Source organism: Schistocerca gregaria, chromosome 4, assembly GCF_023897955.1.
Source record: "Schistocerca gregaria isolate iqSchGreg1 chromosome 4, iqSchGreg1.2, whole genome shotgun sequence".
NCBI classification, from domain to species: Eukaryota; Metazoa; Arthropoda; class Insecta; order Orthoptera; family Acrididae; genus Schistocerca; species Schistocerca gregaria.
The window spans coordinates 390,762,795-390,781,481 of record NC_064923.1 but is presented as its reverse complement, the minus strand read 5'-3'; the positions used below and the strand labels follow the sequence as shown (position 1 = coordinate 390,781,481).

The following is an 18,687-nucleotide window of genomic DNA, read 5'->3' as shown; positions in this document are numbered from 1 at the left end:
TTTTTTGAACATCTGAATGAAGACTGGGATAACAACAATACAAAAGAATAAAACAAATTCAGCACCCATTATTATAAATGCAAATTCTCTCACTGAAGCTATCCTAATAATTATGGAGGTCAGTGGTAATCTTCAGACATAATCTACCATAGGAAACTTCTTTAGCTATAGGAAAAGTATGCCTCATTCAGTATCCTTAGCCTACAACGTCAGCTGATCCACATTACGCTAGGTACACTCACTAGTATTTGTATGCATATCAAAGATTTGGAGACCAAATAGACCATCCAGCCACTGCTGTAGCAGAAAGGTATACTTCATGATGGTGCCTGGTCTTCTACAAGAGAGAGAAAGAGAGAGAGAGAGAGAGAGAGAGAGAGAGAGAGAGTGTGCAGAAATAACATTTTACTTCTGCAACTTACTGATTTCATAGGCTTCCAGATATACAGACAACTATCAAACTAATGATAACACCTAATTTTTGGAATATAGTTTACAATGCAGATTTTTTTTTACCATGGAATTTGCCAGTAATAGATACAATAACACGAAAGATGATGCTTATTACTGATGATACATACATTGAAGTCAAACAGTCTGTTTCAGATGGTGAACAATTTAGAACTTTTAGTAAGATACCAGGAGCAAAGAGTAAGAGTAAATGTAGAACCATCATCAGCAACTAGAAACACTGAGAAGCACGATCACAAAGAACTGTTGAAGAAATGGGACAAGTGTTGCATTAAGTACACTTGAACTGATCTGGTGTGAAGAGACCTGCAGAAGACATAAATCAAGTTGTAGACTGAAATAATGTGTGAAAGCAGTTGCAAAAACCAACACACCATACCAACACACCATTGCCCTATATTCGCTCTATCATTGAAACTAACAAAACAGATCAGTTCCAACAGGACTTGGTGCAATACTAGCAATTAACTCTGCACACACTCACAAACTAACAAAACAGATCAGTTCTAACAGGATTTGGTCAAATACTGACAATTAGAAAGCCAAAGAAACCCTCCACAAGTATGAAGAAAGCCAATTCTTTCTAAAAATTTACAATGCTCAAGGGAAAATAAATGATGAATTAGAAGTCTTGCGAAATGATAACTTCAGGGATTTTTCAGTATTTTGCATAAATGAGCATGGGTTACAAAAAGGGTTTGGAGGTACATCAAGCATTTCAGGTTCTGAAATAATTAGCAATTTTAGTACAGAAAAATATGAATATGATGGAATTTACATACGCATAGGGTATGTGTAAAAGTAAGAGAGAGAAATAATATTAATTATGTGACATGTACTGAACAGGAATTTGAGAATATTGTATCAATTAACTGGAAGTGAAGTAGTTACGTTTTTTAAAAGCTCTCAAGTTTACTGTGTGTGTGTGTGTGTGTGTGTGCGCTCACTATTAGAGATTTCATCTTATGTACTTAAATGTTTATAGAAAACTATACTCACTATAATTTATTATTTCAGAGAAATTTATTTGTATCTTATGTGTTTACAATAAATTTTGAAGATTTAACACAAAAATGTAAATTTATCAAGTTTTGTTAAGTATTTTTCAGTTAATGTTTTCCAAGGAGCAGATTTTTTTTATTTCATAGATAGTGATTCACCAGACTCAAGAATCCTAGCACTAGTGGTTATTCTTAGTAAAAAGCAGACCTACAGCATTGTCATACCTCTATAAGAAGACAACAAAGCTAACTTCTAGACAATCAACTAAGTAATATGTACATTTTAGCAAAGAGAATATATCCTTCAATGAAACACCATCCAGAATAATGACAAACATCTGTTCCATGAAAAAGTCATAACCAATATTGAAACGGCATACTGCAAGCTTTACATGAGCTCACAGAGGAAAAGCAACAGTCCATCCAGTGTTTACTGATGAACAGAGATGGAACTATGATACTGAAGTTTATATAACACAAGCAGAAATGAAAGATGAATGTGCAAGCTGAAATAAAAAATGTCACATGGGATTGATTGTATATGAAACAAAGTAAGCAAATGCAGGATGGTTGGACACAGTCTGAAAATCTTGGAGGATGCTGCAGGTGAGATTATGCTGAGAAATAATTGTTAAGAAAAAATTCAATACATTGTGTGGTTTCAGAGTTAATAAGTATTGTAGTTAGTCAATCAGGCCAGTGCACATGCTAATTCAAATGGCCCATCAGAGACGGTGTTGCCAAATGTATTCTTCATTTACTCTCATAAAACTGAATAAGAGAGCAGTGGACATGGGATAGTAATAAGGATCAAATCCAAGTCAAAGGGCGAGCAGTCTCATCCGATATCATCTAGGCAAAAAGAACAAATTATACTATTTGTAAGTGGCAAGCTGCTTGAATTTGCATGTGCAGTGACTTGAATGGCTAACTCCAATGCTAAGTAATTCAGAAATAGGACAACACGTCAAATTTATTTCTTAACAATCATTTCTCAGCACAACCTCCCCTGTAACACCCTTACCAGCTTTTCAGATTGTTTCTGACAACCCTGTATGGTATAAAAACATAATTTCACCCCTCACAGACATTATTAATATCAGAGTTTCCACAGGAATATACCATATAGATATCCAAAAATCAATGTTGAAACCTCTTTTTAAAAAGACAAGCATAACTGCAAGTCAGTGTCATTATTATATATATATTCAAAAATTAATCAAATTTGATGTATGAAAGACTTGCATATTTCCTGCACAGTGATAATAAAAAGAACCACTGTCCTATGGTTAAAATGGCTTTTGGGAGAAACAAATCCACTGAAACCGCATTATATGAAATCACCCTCGATGCTACAGGCAATGATAAACCAAACTGCGAGCTGTTTTTAGAAATTTCTAAGTGCTTTGATGACATCAGCCATGATCTGCTATTTAGTAAGTTATATGGTTATGGTGTTCTGGGAATGACATATGAAGTCTGACATTACCAGATGGTACAGGTATTTCACAAGGAAGAAAATTTTGTTTCACCCATCAGAAAACTTTATTAGGGAAGATCCTAAGGTTCTGTATTATGCTCTTTGCTGTCTTTGGTATTTATTAATGATTAACTGCTGCAACTATCTGCAGCAGGGTGTAATGAGTACTACTACCTTTGGTGTCATAAGTTATTGATATGTACTCCTTAATTAGAGCTCGGTTCTGTAACTTTTGGAGCTGAGTGCACCTTTTCTATGTGGGTCATTGTCTTGTTGTATGATGACAACAGTGCCTTAGTGCTGTGGTCACATGCCATCTTAGCACAAGCAGATGAGTTGGTGTTGAGCACCTGCTCAGAGCAGTCGTGCACAGGAAGTTGTAGGAAGAATTTGGTAGAAAGTCGAATTAATAGTAGAAAAAGTTATGTTGGCTTGTAGAAGAAAACTATTTCAGTAATTCAGTTATTTCACAAGAAGAGACTTGAAATTAATTAAGATATTTATGGTCGATACAGTGTCGTGTTTGGGCAATTGCGCTGTAGCCACTACCAAATGCTGTCTGTAGTCCATTTCATTTTGGGTTGTGGATTGCTTGTTTTCTTATTTTAAAATGAATGAAGAGACTAACCCTGCTGCGTAAAGGGATTCAAATGTGACTCTCACTACAACAAAAGGAATCAGTGATCCCTATGACCATTATGTCAGTTCTACTCTTGTGGAACCACAGAACACGGATGTAGCCGCTGATTGACAGCCAGCCTCTATAGCACTGACAAATGTATGAAACATCAGAATTAGTTTAAATCTGATCCACAGAACTGCTAAATTAATTCTTCTTTGGCAGACGTTAAAATGATCTCGGTGCAGAGTGACAGTGACTTGTAAAAGTATTCTGAATTACAGGGGGGTGGAAAAAAATATAGAAACACCATATACATAACACATTACCATGCCTAATATGGTGAAGGAAAGCTACTGGCATTCAAATCAGCCTCCAGTTGTCTCAGAATGAATAAAAATACTTCTAGGGTTTTCAAGGGAATGTTATACCATTCTTCCTGCAAAATAGTGGCAACTTCAGGTAACAATGATGAAGTCTGATAGAAATTGTGCATCCTTCTCTCCAAAGTACACCAGAAAGGTTCAATAATGGGGAGATAAAATTCATCCTCGTGCTAAAAAAAGCGAGCTGTGTGAACAGCGGCCTTGTCATCTTTGAACACAACATCACAATAGGGAACAAATATTGTATCATGGGCTGGACCTGATCAGCCAAAATAATCCTTGGCAGTAGTGCAGCCTAGCAGAATGCCCACTGTGCCCCAAATCACCACCGAATCCTTCACAATCTCTCAAACTCATCTGGAAGTTGTTTACAGTGTGAGACAAGACTTATTCAGCCAAATTACTTTATTCTGTTGCTTTATAGTCCAGGTGTTACGACTTCAGCAGCACATTTTCCTGTTACAGGTATATACATTACTAACTAGCAGTTCTGCAATTCCAGCACACACTGCAATTCCTTGCTGACGACGTTCCCTTTGTGTTGTTTGGGCACTGACAGATAGGGTTTGTAGGGTACAACATCCAGTTCTGCACTGACTTCTGCAGCTGTCATTTTTTTATATTAAGATAGTAACTGTTCACGAAAGAACAGATACCACTGATGACCGTGCAGCTTCTCTAGAATAAATGATAATTAATTAAAACCCTCAGCTGCTGACAGGTGCTGTTGATATACCTCTATGGGGACAGCTGAAAATGTGTGCCCCAACCGAGACTCGAACCCGGGATCTCCTGCTTACACGGCAGATGCTCTACCCATCTGAGCCACTGAGGACACATGAATATCGCGACTGCAGGGACTTATCCCTTGCACGCTTCCCGTGAGACCCACATTTCCAACTGTCCACAATCTACATACGTAATGTTCCTAATAAATATTTGTCCATCCACTCATTAGTTAAATGGCTACCCGGCCACTGAATTTCGTCTTTGCAAATGTGCACAGCTTGCCCGAACTCTTATGGGAATCGTCACCTTAGTGTGTGCGAGTAATGAGTGGATGGGCAAATATCTATTAGGAACATTACGTATGTAGATTGTGGAAAGTTGGAAATGTGGGTCTCACAGGAAGCATGCAAGGGATAAGTCCCTGCAGTCGTGATATTCATCTGTGTCCTTGGTGGCTCAGATGGGTAGAGCATCTGACATGTAAGCAGGAGATCCCAGGTTCGAGTCCCAGTCGGGACACACATTTTCAGCTGTCCCCGGGTTTCAATTAATTGTCATTTACCCCTTATTTTTTGCCACAATCCTGTTCAATGACCTTGTGTCACATTCACTCAATGCATAGTTTTGTCCATGCTGTAACTTAGCGGATGATATTTTTCCATTTTCCCTGTACACAGCATACATCTTTGATACAGTGACTCTTGAAACACCAAATAATTCAACTATTTCTGTTGTGGAATGGTTGGTTGGTTTGGGGGATTAAAGGGACCAGACTGATATGATCATCGGTCCCATTTCTGTTGTGGACTTGCAACTATACAGAACCTTGTTCTGACCATAATTACCATTTGAAACATGTCGAGGACATTGCACAGGTGCTGTTTGTGATCAAATACATCAGCACAACCTGCAGGCTTGGCTAGCATTTGTATTTATGTTCAAGAATGCATTTCTTGTAATGTTTCCACATGTTTGTCCAGTCCCTGAATCTGTGTATGGGTACTAAATAAATACAATAAGATGTCAATAAGAGGCAGTTCACAACATTTATTACAGAATAAAGATATTAACTATACAAACATGCAACATAAGATGTGACAACCTGTATGTAGCATTTGTTTAACTGCATACATATGACCACTGCTTAAATAGTGTGTATTCGTGTATATTTGATATATGCAAACATTCAGGTGACATCCACACAATGTACAATGTCAATTGACAAATAAATAAATAATCTCAATCAACGTATTCGACATTTTTGCTATCACAGTTTGGTGTAAGTTGCTGCATGAAAATATCTAACATTTCAGAGGTCCAGTTAATCATGCCAAGCCCATGCAATAGGTTCTTGTACTAATCATTCAAAATGATGCAGTCTGATTCATAATTTGCCCTTTTTTCAGGAACAATTCAGTTTGTTTATGACAGTAGTGGTGGATAATTTATCTTATACCCCTGCTGCTGAAGGATGTCGACGATACATACAGAGTGTCCCATTTATCTTAACCACCCTAAATGATTGTTTGTCCAGATGCAAATTACAAAATGTTTCGAGCAAATGTTCTTTAGCTCTCAGGGGGACATCAATCAGCAAGCTCGCCTTCCTTGTAGCTTCTTTTTTTAAACAAAGATATGAACAGCAATATGAAAGACTTTTTAAAATGACACCCTGTATTTTTTATTCGGTAATTCATTTCCTCTCCTAAAGACCTATTCAAAAATGTGTACCATTCACTGAAACACAATATTATTAACTACATAACACAACACTGACTTTGGGCCCGGGATCACAAACAAGTCCTCTTGTTGGAGTTGTAAGAAAACAAATGAAAACCAAGTAAAAACATAACACAAAACTGACTTTTAACTCTACTGTACATTGTCCAGGAGTAGAACATTCAAAGGTGCTCAAAGTGGTGAGCCTGGACACTGATTACACTCGTGCACTCGTTGAATGAAAGAATTATTTACTGTTTCCAGTGTTGCCTGCTCAAGAGAATTACAATCAAGCACGGTACGTTCCTGCATGTCCTCGGGAGTTGTTGGAGAATCGTGACAGACAATGTCTTTAATACATTCCCAACGAAAAAAGTCCAGAGGATTTAAATCAGGAGACCTAGCAGGCCAAATAACTGTTCCTCATCGACCAATCCAACTGGCAGGATACCTTCGGTTCGGAACACCACATGCACCCAAAGCATTATGTGCTGGACATCCATCATGTTGATACCACATAAGCATTCTGGTTGTTAGTGGCACTTCATCCAGGAGAGGAGGAAGAATTCGCCTGCGGAAGTTGGCATTCGCTGTGCCATTTAGACTACCATTAGGGCCAATAACTGTAACTACCTGCATCATGCACGCTGTGGTACCAAAGACAACAATGAAATATCGCTACACTCCAGCAGGACACAACAGTGGACACTGATATTTCTGGCCACCTACTGACCCCCCTCCCCACCCTTTTCCACAACAGCCACTCCAGCAACAGAATAAGTACATAAAACAGTTCCAGATTACTTCAGATTAAGTAACATATGCATACATAAATCCCAGATGATGAGTAAAACATGCTGCAATGTATTAAACATACAATAAATAAATCTGACTAGGAACAGAGAAATAAAATAATTATTCCACACAGTCACAGCTCCTGAACTTAGGAAGGATGGCTACAGCTAATTAGGATAAGGGGAGGCATTGACTGGCAGATAAGATTATTGATAAAAGGCACCCCCACCCCGCCTGCCCTCAAAACACACAGTGCGTTGGAGGAATAGATGTACTGGGCTGGAGTGGGAGCAGAAAAAGGGATAGAAGCAGGTGGAGGGCAGGGAGTAATGAAGGCTGAAGCGGAGGTGGTTTACAGGACCAAAGCATATGGTGCAATCTCTAGCCTACCTCAGAAAAGCTGGTGTTGGTGGGAAGAATCCAGATGGTCAGGCTGTGAAGCAGTAAAAAGTCATCCACACTGTGTTGGGTTGGAATACTCAGCAACTGGATGGCCCAACTGTCTGCTGGACACAGTTTGCTGGTAGCTATTCATGTAGAGACATCTTGTTAATGGTCATTCCCACTTGGAAGGCTGCACAGTAATTGCAGGTAAGATGGTAGATCACATGGCTGCTTTCACACATGGTCCTGCCATTGTTTGAGGTAGAAATTGCACTGACAGGACTAAAGTAGGTGGTAGTGGGAATATTTATGGGAATCTAGGTCTATTGCAGGGGCATGACCCATGAGGCACGAGGCTGGGTGCAGGGATGTAGCAGGCATAGGCAAGTATATTACAAAGATTGATAGGACAGTGGAATAACATTGGGGGGGGGGGGGGGGGGGGGATATTTTTGATTCCACAGCACAGGGAGATGTAGTCGAAACCATTGTGTAGAATGTGAGCCAACTGTTCCAGTTCTGGGTGCTGCAGAGTAACAAGAGAGATGCTACCCTTTTGGCCGATCAGTGAGTATGTGGGGGATGGTAGGTGACCAGAGATACAAGGTGCAGGAGGCCTATTTCTAGACAAGGTGGGAAGGGTAATAATTTCGGTCAGTGGAGTGAGGCCTCATTGAGACTCTTGGCACATTTGTAGAGGGTCCGTTCATCACTACAGATATGACAACAATGGGTGGGTAGACAGTATGGAAGGGACTTCTTGGAGTGGAATGAGTAGCAGGTGTCGAAGTGGAGCTATTGCTGGTGGTTGGTAGGTTTGATGTGGATGGAGGTACTGATGCAGCCATCCTTGGCATGGAGGCTGACATCTTGGAAAGTGGCTTGTGGGACTGAAAAGGACCAGATGAAATTAATGGGGGAGAGGATGTTTAGGTTCTGGAGGATGTGGACAGTGTGCTCTCACCATCAGTGCAGATCATTAAGATGTAATCAACGTATCTGAACCAGGTAAGGGGTTCTGAAATTCTGGATGTTTAACGAGGTATCCTATCAATGACTGTTGAACAGGCTGGCATGTGATGGTGATATGTGCGTGCCCATTGTTGTACCACGATTTGTTTGTAGGTGATGCCTTCAAAGGAAAAGTAATTGTGGGCTGTGATATACACGGACAGGAAGGAGGTTGTAAGTGTGGAGTCAGTCAGGTGTTGGGAAAAGTCATGTTCAATAGAAGCAAGGCCACAGGTATTGGGAATGTTCTTGTAGAAGGAGGTGATGAGCAGAGCATCAGGTGGTAAAGGAACAGAAGCTGTGAAGGGTCAGTGGAGAAAATAGTTGGTGTCTTTTGTATAGGTCGATAGGTTACAAGTAATAGTAGAGACGGTGGCTGGGTTTATGTACTTTGGGAAGTGTGTGGAAGGTGGGAATGAAGAGACTGTTGGGGGTGAGGATGCAGACCGACTCAGGGAGAAGTTCTGGAAAAACGTAGGAATTTGAGGAGATACTGGAGATCCTGCTGGACTGCCAGAAGGGGGTTTCATGTGAAATGCTTATACGTGGATGTGTCAGACAGCTGTCACGGGCCACTCCAGGAGGTAATCCCTGTCGTACACTATCACAATGATGGAATCTTTCTCAGCAGGTAGGATTATGAGGTCAGGGTCACTTTTTAGGTGGTGGATTGTGTTTCTTACAGTGGATGTGAGGTTGGGACCCATGTTGAGGGATTTGCAAAATGATGGTGACGCAAGTTTCGAGATAGAAAATTGTGGACGGTTAACAGGGAATGATTCGGGGAGATGTGAATCAATCACAGTTAGATGGTGGAGTAAATTTAGTGAGACAAGGTACAAAATTGGTTATGGATTTAGCCTGATTGGTAGAGTTATTGGTGAAAAGTGTATCCAATACAGGGATTGGAGGAAGGAGAGGTGGTTTTTAACAAGCCCAGTGGGTTAAATTTGAGAGTGGTGCAAAAGGTGGTGGTAGTGGTGGTGATGTGTTTAATGGGACTAAACTACTGGGTCATCAGTAACTCATTATCATGAAACACGTAGACAGTCAAAAAGCGAAAAAATAAGGTCTAGGCTGTTCCAGCTGTATTAGGAAGAGTTTAAAAGAGTGTGATAGTAGTTGTAACATGACAGGTAAAAGAAAACAGAGAAAAACCCCAGGCAGCATCTTGCACAGGAGGTCTAAAGGCACAACAAGGTGAGTGGGGAAGAAACTAACGCGAGTTTGCATCGAGTGTACCTGCCAAAGGGAGGCCTCCCCTCCTCTCCCTCAGTCACCCTTAACACTGGAAGTGGAGAAATATTAAAGTTTACTGTAAAATCCTCTCTCTCTCTCTCTCTCTCATAAAATGCAACACTTTGATAGTGACTATCCATCATCCACATGCATCACAAGTACTGAGGTAGGCAAGCTGAGAGCATGCCACAGGTCAGCCAGCAGGGTGCACTCAACAGAACATGCACTATTATCAAAATGCACTATTATCAACAGACTATCATAGCTGCAGTGAAGGGGAGGCTCCCAACATGGAATGAACTTGTGGGTGGGTCGTGTGTGGCCGAAGCGTAGGCGGGACAAGACAAACACATCTTCCCAAGAGGCCTGGAAAGATGTACGTCACACCTTGGAGGACCCTTTAATAGCTCTTAACTAGATTTGGGCTGTAATAGCCCACCATTCAAATTCCCAGAGCTTCAAAATATTGTGTTGAAGTTGTAACCTTAAGTCTGTGTCCAGTATCCCGACATCAAGTTGATCTCCTGTACTCACGTCTTTAGTGACATGGTCGGGAAGGTCAATGTCTTTAAAGACCCGTAGAGGTCAACCAGTAAGTCCTGGATGTTGGCAACCAAAAGATTTTTGGGATAGCACAGAGTTATGCCTTTAAAGCCACTATGAAATCACTACATATCAGAAAGTTCGTCATGGCCTGGGATTTGACATACTGCAAAGTCTGAGATAAAGGCAACCAGCTCTGCAGCGTATACACTGCAGGCACTTGGCAGAGTGTGCTTCTAATATCCCCTTGCATATGTCAATCCATCTGTGTAGATGCATACCGAATTAGAATAATCGTGGAGAATCTAAAGAAACAGGTGTTGGAGAAGGACAGGATCCTCTTGGAGCAACAAAAGAGGTCCATCCATATCACAGTACAGGGTACACACTGGAAACTGGCTTCAACCAGGAGGCTGTCAACAGGGCTTGTACAGAAGACTGCCATTGCCAACTGCATGCCGGTGTGGTGAACAGGGTCTAGAGAGCTCAGCACAGACATTGTTGCTGACCCATAGCCAACACATCCATAGTACACGTGGGATAAAATTAGTGCTTTATAAAATCTCAGAAGAAATGTGTGGTACGTACCCCACAAGGAGTGACTAAGAAAATGGAGAGCATTCAGCTTCTTCATTCAAGTTGCCTCTTGCTGGCAGATATGCAGTAGCCAAGTTAGCTTGCTGTCAAATAGAATACCTCAGAATTTAAAAGTTTCAACAACTTCAAGTAAATGATCACCCATATAACTTTCTGTGTGGGTGCACAGTCCGGAGTCAACAAAACTCATGATTTTGTGGAAGAAAACTGATAGCCATGATTCAGGACCCAGTCATGACTCTTAAGACAGCCCTCTGAAGTTTGTGTTCAGCAGTGTGCAATGATGGAGAGGCATAATAAAGGCAAAGGTCATATATGTACAGTGATGTAGAAATTGTGGGGCCAACTACATTCATGATACCATGGACGGTGAAAGAGAACAGTGTTACACTTAGAAGCGATCCCTGAGGGACTCCAGTTTCCTGTACATATTGGTTGCTGAGAGTCCAACCTATCCAGACCCAAAGAAGTTCTACAGATAGGAAATTCTGTATAAAAATTGGTGAACTGCCACAAAAACCCCACTCATGCAGTGTAGATAAGGATGTGATGTCACCAGGTGGTATTGTATGCCTTATGTAGGTGAACGAATACAGGAATCAGATGTTGGCGATCTGTGATGGGCCAGAAGGACATTTTGGAATCGTGATATATGCCCTCCAACTTCAAGGCACAAAGAAAGATGGTGGTTGACTATTGTCTTTATTCATCAGAGACCGGCCGGAAGTTACTTAAAATATGAGAGTCCTTTCCAGTTTCAGGACAGAAATAATAATACCTTTGCACCACTGAAAGTACTCCCTCCCGCCAAATGTGATTGAAAAACCTGAGGATATGTTTCATGCTGTCGGCACAAAGATATTTGAGTATTTGATTGTAGATATTGTCAGATTCAGGGGCCACACCTTGACACACTGATAAAGCCCTGTGACGCTCCCATCCACTGAAAGAGACATCATATGATAGAGAGCGATGTATGTGGAAAGATAGTAGTGATCAATAAGATATTTCCAGGTCAGGAAATGAGGATAGTAATTACTGCAAGCGGACACTTCCACAAAGTGTGCCATAAAACATTCGCAAGTACCATGAGATCAGTGCAGATGTTACCACTGACAAAGATGCCAAGAACTGCCATGTGTGGTGGATGACAACAAATGCAGTGCAGTTTAGTCCTACTTGGGACAATGGGATGTGGAAGAGCACAGTTGAGATGTATTGCTCCCTGCTTCCTTTTCTTTATTAAAAATCACACTTTCACCCAGAGTCTCTTGAATGATATTAAATTATCCATAGAGGGATGGCAATTCTGCCATTGACGCATCCTGTGGTGTTCCCTGATAGCTGTGACTGTGGCTTGAGACCACCATGGCACCAGCAGTTGTCAGGATGAGCCAGAGCAGTAGGGTATCATCACTGCTGCAGCATGAGTAGTAGTATTAGCAGTATCATGTGCCAATTTGTCAATATCTGTCACACAACTGGCTACAAAAGTGGCTGTGGAGGAGAAAGCCTGCCAATTAGCTTTCTGAAGTGACCAATGTGCTCCATATGCCTGTGAGTTGAGAGGGAGAGAACGATAGGAAAATGGTCGTTGTCACAAAGATCGCCATGGATGCGCCACTGAATCAGGGTTAAGATACCTGGGTGCAAATAGCGAGATCAATAGCGGATGTGGGCCACGATGAAATGGGTAGCAGCTCCAGCATTGAGTAGGCAGATGTCCAGTTCTGAAAGGAGGTGTTCTAGTACTCTGCTTCTGTGGAAGCATAATGTCACCACCCCACAGAGTATTATGTGTATTACAGTCCACCAGTAAGACGAAGGGGGCAGGTAGCTGTTCAACTAACTCTTAACAGCTTGTGATAATGGAAAGATCCATCTGGGGATAGACAAATATTACATATTGTCATTAGAACTGATAGGTAGACACTAATGGCCACGGCCTCTAGTGCAATGGGAAGGGGCACCTGCTTGTTGAAAATATCAAGGCGTATGAGGATACGGATCCCATCGCACTCTCTCTAGACATTAACGTGATTGGTACAGTAGAGATTGCAGTTTCTCAGAGGAGTGAGATATGTTGCCGTAAACCATGTTTCCTTTTATGGCAATTATGAAGTTTGTAGACCCGTTGTCCATTTGCTGCAAGGCAGGGGAGCGGAACATCCAAAGCCTCAGAAAATAGTTTACCTTTCTGATTATCCTTCTGATATTTCAATTTCTGCAAAGATTTCCGATTTTATCTTCTGAAACGAAGAAGACCGAACTTTTCCCTGGCCCACAGACTTTGAGGACACTCTTAGTGGTTTTAGTGGTGGTGGACAATGTTTGTTTCAGGAGAGAATGAGGTGTATAGACAAGGAAGTGTTTTGGAGTGGCACTGTGCATGCTGCTCTATTTTTCTGGAGGTCTAGGGTCTCAATCTATGAGATGCACGAATCTGGGTTTGCAGAATAAGATAATTTCATGAATAGAGAAGATGTAGTATAAGGAAGCCTGGCCTAATTTATATGGTTTTCCAGGTATAAGTTTGCGAGGGCTATGGACTGACAGAAGTTTGAGACAGGTAATTTGATGGGCAGAGTATCGGGAGGGGGGGATTTCATGAAGAAAGCAACACTGCACAAATAGAAAAGCATGGAGACTGAGCATGTATGTGGCACAAATAGAAAAGCATGGAGACTGAGCATGTATGTGACACAAAACAGTAAAGAAGGGCAGCAGCACTGAGTTGTGGAATGGAAGAAAAGCTACTTGGCAAAATCAAACAATGGAAAACATGTCACGGAGTAACAGCAAAATGAAAAGATTAGATTGCTACTTACTACAAAGAGGAGGCACTGAGTTGCAGATAGGCACAATGAAAAAGAATGCAAGATATTATTAGTTATCGGATGAAGGGGTACAGAGGCGTGACGAGGAAAGATGAAGGGACAGCACTGTAGGGGTGAGGAAAACTTTAGCGCTGCCTGTAGCGGTGCGCACGGATGTGGCAGCGACAGGATAGTGAGCTACTTTGTGCATCTCTGGGAGGCTATGTACGCGGATGGGGGCAGGGGGAGCAAAGTAGAGAAGGGGAAACAACTATGTAGATGCACTTGCAGGGATATAATGCATATGTAGGCCTAAAGTGTTAGGTATTTACCATAAACATATAATCTCAGATGAGATTAAATTTCACAGCACACGTAATCCCACCTTAAGTTGTTTCAATGAACTTTTATCCTGCCACTGATATCTACAGAAGTGTTTTGTTTTGGATCAGTCCAAGGAAGATTTTTCCAAATTTTGAGGATGCTGCTACATCCTGTAATGTCTGGTGAGCACACACAGATGCGAAGTAGTGGCTTTGTACCTCACAGCTAGGAGATGGTTCTGCGTGGGTTGACTGCTGTATTTTTGCCAGTTAACAAGAGAGTATCTTTGAAACTGGCTGGTTTTAGGAAACATAACATCCAAAATGGATTTAGATTTTGTAGCACATTAAGTATACTTCCAGTTCCTAATGCACTGTATGTCACGCCCAAAAGACTGAAATATTTAGAACTTTTTTAGAGTTATAAGTAACACCACATAATTAACAATGAACAATGCATATAATATATCTTCCTTTATCTGCAGTTAAAAAGGGAAAGAAGGAAGAAATTAGATGCCATGTACTCGCCACTATTGATTGTATCCTTTACGTGACACTGTTCATCTGACTGCATGTATGTACAAGAAAATGTCGTATTTCTTGTTAATTTTACATTTGATATTTCATAAATTGATTATACATACTTCATTACTCTTATGTTTTTATCAAAAGCACATTGATGCATGGAAAACAGAAAAATACAACAGAAAACAGCATTCATGCAATCTCTCATGCAACAGCTCTTTTTCTAGTCTTCTTCTAGCAAAAGTACAGCCAGGCTGGGTAACAGCCAGGTGACTAGCAAGAGTTTAGGTGTTCTCATAAAGCTAAGTCATTTTAGATTAGTGTGCTTTTTAAACGTACCATTAAAGGTTTCATTTTTCTTTACGTAATATAGCAGAAAACGCGAAAAAATCGTACAGTTGGGTTACAGTCATATTTTCTGTTTATGTTTTGCTGCAGTAAATCTATAGAATTTCGTTTAATTGTCCTTTGCTCTCTCCAGAAATTTAACTGTAGCATACCTCTTCATTATTTAACTCACATTTCCAAGTAGCGTAAAGTCTAAGTTGTTGTTTCAGAATTTTGCACTGTGTTTTTGCTTACATAATGTTGCATATAGGCCAAATTTGCGGAATCATATTTTCATGTTTATCTGTAATTTAACTGACTTTACTCTTAATAAACTATTATGTTCATCAGGAGTGAAAAGTGCTTGACTTGCCGTAGAATTGTTATGTCGGGGCTTTGGTGTGATTGGTGCTGTAGTTTTTTCCATGTGGGTGACTGTAGTGGCGTGGGAACAGGGGAAGTAAATGAGTCATCAGTGGTTTTGTAGGATATGTAGTAGAGATAGGAAGATACTAGAACAGGAGGGGAAAATTGTCACCCCTCAAGCTGAGTTAGACAAGGCCAGGGGAGATCTTGACAGCTTAAGGAGGGAGATGAGTAAAGAGGGACGGGAAGTGACAACAGGCAACAGGAGGAACAGGCCTAGAACTTCATCCAACAGCTTTGTGGTGAATATGAAAAAAGGGATCTCAGTACAGAGAAAGAAAGTGTTGTTATGTAGTTCCCAGGGAAGAGGTGTTGGACAACTTTAGTGGGATGAACTAGGATCAGAATACCAGGTCACCAATTTTTTTTAAAACCTAATGCTGGTCTGGAGCAGGTGGCAGAGGATTTAGGATCACTTTGCAAAGATTTCACTGAGGAAGACACTGTGGTTATAGTGGGTGGGTCAGGTAACAGTACTGACAGAGATCCTGGTTACAGTAGAGACTCATTTGAACTCTTCAGTCAAGGGAGTTAATTTGGAGTTGGAACAGCTGCTTATGTTGGGTGCAGGGTCACACATTGGTGTGGTTCCTGCTGATTCTCTCAATAGGTGGGATTATACTAGGCATGGCCTTCACCTCAACAGGAAAAGGAAGGGTAAACTGGCTGGGAAAATAGCAGGAAAGTTAAAGGGGGGGAAGCACTGTCATGTGTGATAAAATACCAGTGGTTATAGGGTTCAGGAAAGACCCTTTTTCAGGGTAGGGAGGACAGAAAGAAATCAAATTTTAAGAGAGGTTAGGACAGAGACAAACCTTCAGTTTGAGAAAGAAACCAAAAAACACAATTCTAGCTTATTACATCAGCATAAACAGCTATTGGTTAAGAATATTCAACAGTCAGCAGATATTTCAACTCTATCCAATTTTAACTCACTCAATGTGAAATTTCAGCTATCTTTACTGCATCAAAATCTTTGAAGACTGAGAAATAAAATTAATGAATAAATGATCTGCATAGATGAATTAGAGTCTTCAAACCCAGCTGACATAATCTGCCTCTCTGAATATCATGGTACAGAACTTTTAAGTGTTACAGGGTTTAGGTTAGCATCTCACTTTTGTAGAACAGAAATAAAGAAAGGAGGAGCTGCCACATTCATCAGGCACTGTCATGAATTTAAGAATATAGACAGTCATAAATTTTGCCTAGAACAGCATATGGAAGCATGTGCAACACAAGTAGAATTTCACAAAAAATCCTTCATAATATTAAGTGTACATTGAGCACCTGCAGGTAACTTTAGTCTGTTCATAAACCACCATGAAGTTGCACTGGCCCATTTAACAACCAAAAACAAAGAAATAGTGGTTGCTGGTGACTTCAATGTAGATTTCCTTAAAGACTCTCCCAATAAGAACTTATTTGAATTAGTAACACTATCATTCAACTTAATTCCCACTGTAAAGTCCCCCACTAAGGGAGCCAATTGCTTACAGGCAGACATTGATAATATCTTTATAGAAAAGTCCAATGAACGAAAAAAAAAAAAAAAATTGCAAAACCAATGGTCAATGGCCTCTCAGACCATGACATGCAATTCCTTCTGTTAAATGTTAATACTGAACAGGATATAAAATCTGTTAAATATGAGCTTAAGAGGGTAATAAATAAGCCAAAAATTGATTAGTTTAGAACACTCCTCAGAGACATTCAATGGAGTGATGTTTACAGTGCTCATGGCATGAATGAAAAATATAACACTTTTGCTAATAAAGTGCTTACCTTATTTGAACACTGTTTTCCCCCAAAACTAACCAAGGTTAGAGCAAAGTCTATGAAGAAGACATAGATTACTCAAGGAATAGAGGTATCTTGTAAAACAAAAAGAAAACTGTATCTGTCAATCTGAAACAGTTCTGATGTTGATGCTATAGCACATTACAAGAAATACTGCAAAAATATTAAAGGCTGTAAAACAGACATCAAAGCAAATATATTACAAGGAAAATATAGTCATATCAGATAGCAAAATAAAGACAATATGGGATATAGTGAAGGAGGAGACCAGTAGAATCAGACATGAATAGGGACAAATAGCATTAAGAGTAAATAATACATTGGTGACAGATGTGTACAGTGTTGCAGAACTTTTTAACAAACATTTTATAATTGTTGCTGAAAAGATGGGGTTGTCAGGTTCTGTAGATGCTGCTATGGAATACCTCATACCAGGCATTTCAAATAACTTCCATAATTATGAATTTGACCCTCACAACCCCAGCAGAAGTAATGTCCATTAGAAAATCTTTAAAATCAAAAACATCTAGTGAGGATGACGAAATAGCAACAAAGTTAATTAAAGAATATGATTCTGAGTTAAGTAACATAATAAGCTATCTGTGTAATCAGTCATTTATCAATGGAATATTTCCAGAATGGTTGAAATATGCTGAAGTTAAGCCACAGTTTAAGAAAGAAGATAAAGAAATAGCATCAAATTTCCGCCAAATTTCACTTTTGCTGCATTCTCAAAAATTTTAGAAAAGGTAATTTACAATAGGCTTTATAACCATCTTATCACAAATAACATGCTCTCGAAGTCACAGTTCGGATTCCTAAAGGGTTCTGATATTGAGAAGGCTATCTGCACTTAGAGTGAAAATGTGCTTAAATCATTAGACAAAAAGTTGCAGGCTGTTATATTTTGTGATCTGTAAAAGGCATTTGACTGCGTAAATCACAATATCCTTTTAAGTAAATTAGAATCTTATGGTGTAACAGGAAATGCTGCAAAATGGTTCAAATATTATATCTCTGGCAGGAAACAAAGGGTTTTATTAGGAAAGAGACATGTATTAAGCTATCAGGCATCATCCAACTGGGAACTAATTACATGTGGGGCCCCACAAGGTTCCATCTTAGGGCACTTACTTTTTTTCGTGTATATCAATGACCTTGCATCAGTAACATAACCAGATGCCAAATCTGTTTTGTTTGCTGATGACAAAAACATTGCAATAAATAGCAAATCAAGTGCAGTCTTAGAAAGATCGGCAATTAAATTTTTGTGGACACTTATCACTGCTAGCCAATTCTTTGTCACTAAACTTTGAAAGTACGCACTACATGCAGTTCAGAACTTTTAAGGGGTGTTCCTAAGTATATGCCTAACATATGATGACAAGCAGATAGAGGAAATAGTTTTAAATTCTTGGGATTACAGCTTAATAATAAATTCAACTGGGAGAAACACACCACAGAACTGCTGAAGCATCTTAACAAATCTCTATTTG

At 40.0% G+C, this 18,687-nt stretch overlaps 1 protein-coding gene across 4 annotated transcripts in view; it reads right to left on the bottom strand.

Moving 5' to 3' along the window:
* The window catches only part of LOC126268113 (BTB/POZ domain-containing protein 10), a 116,961-nt gene that overhangs the window by 21,054 nt on the left and 77,220 nt on the right, over positions 1 to 18,687 (bottom strand). The gene's annotated exons all lie outside the window — the stretch shown is intronic.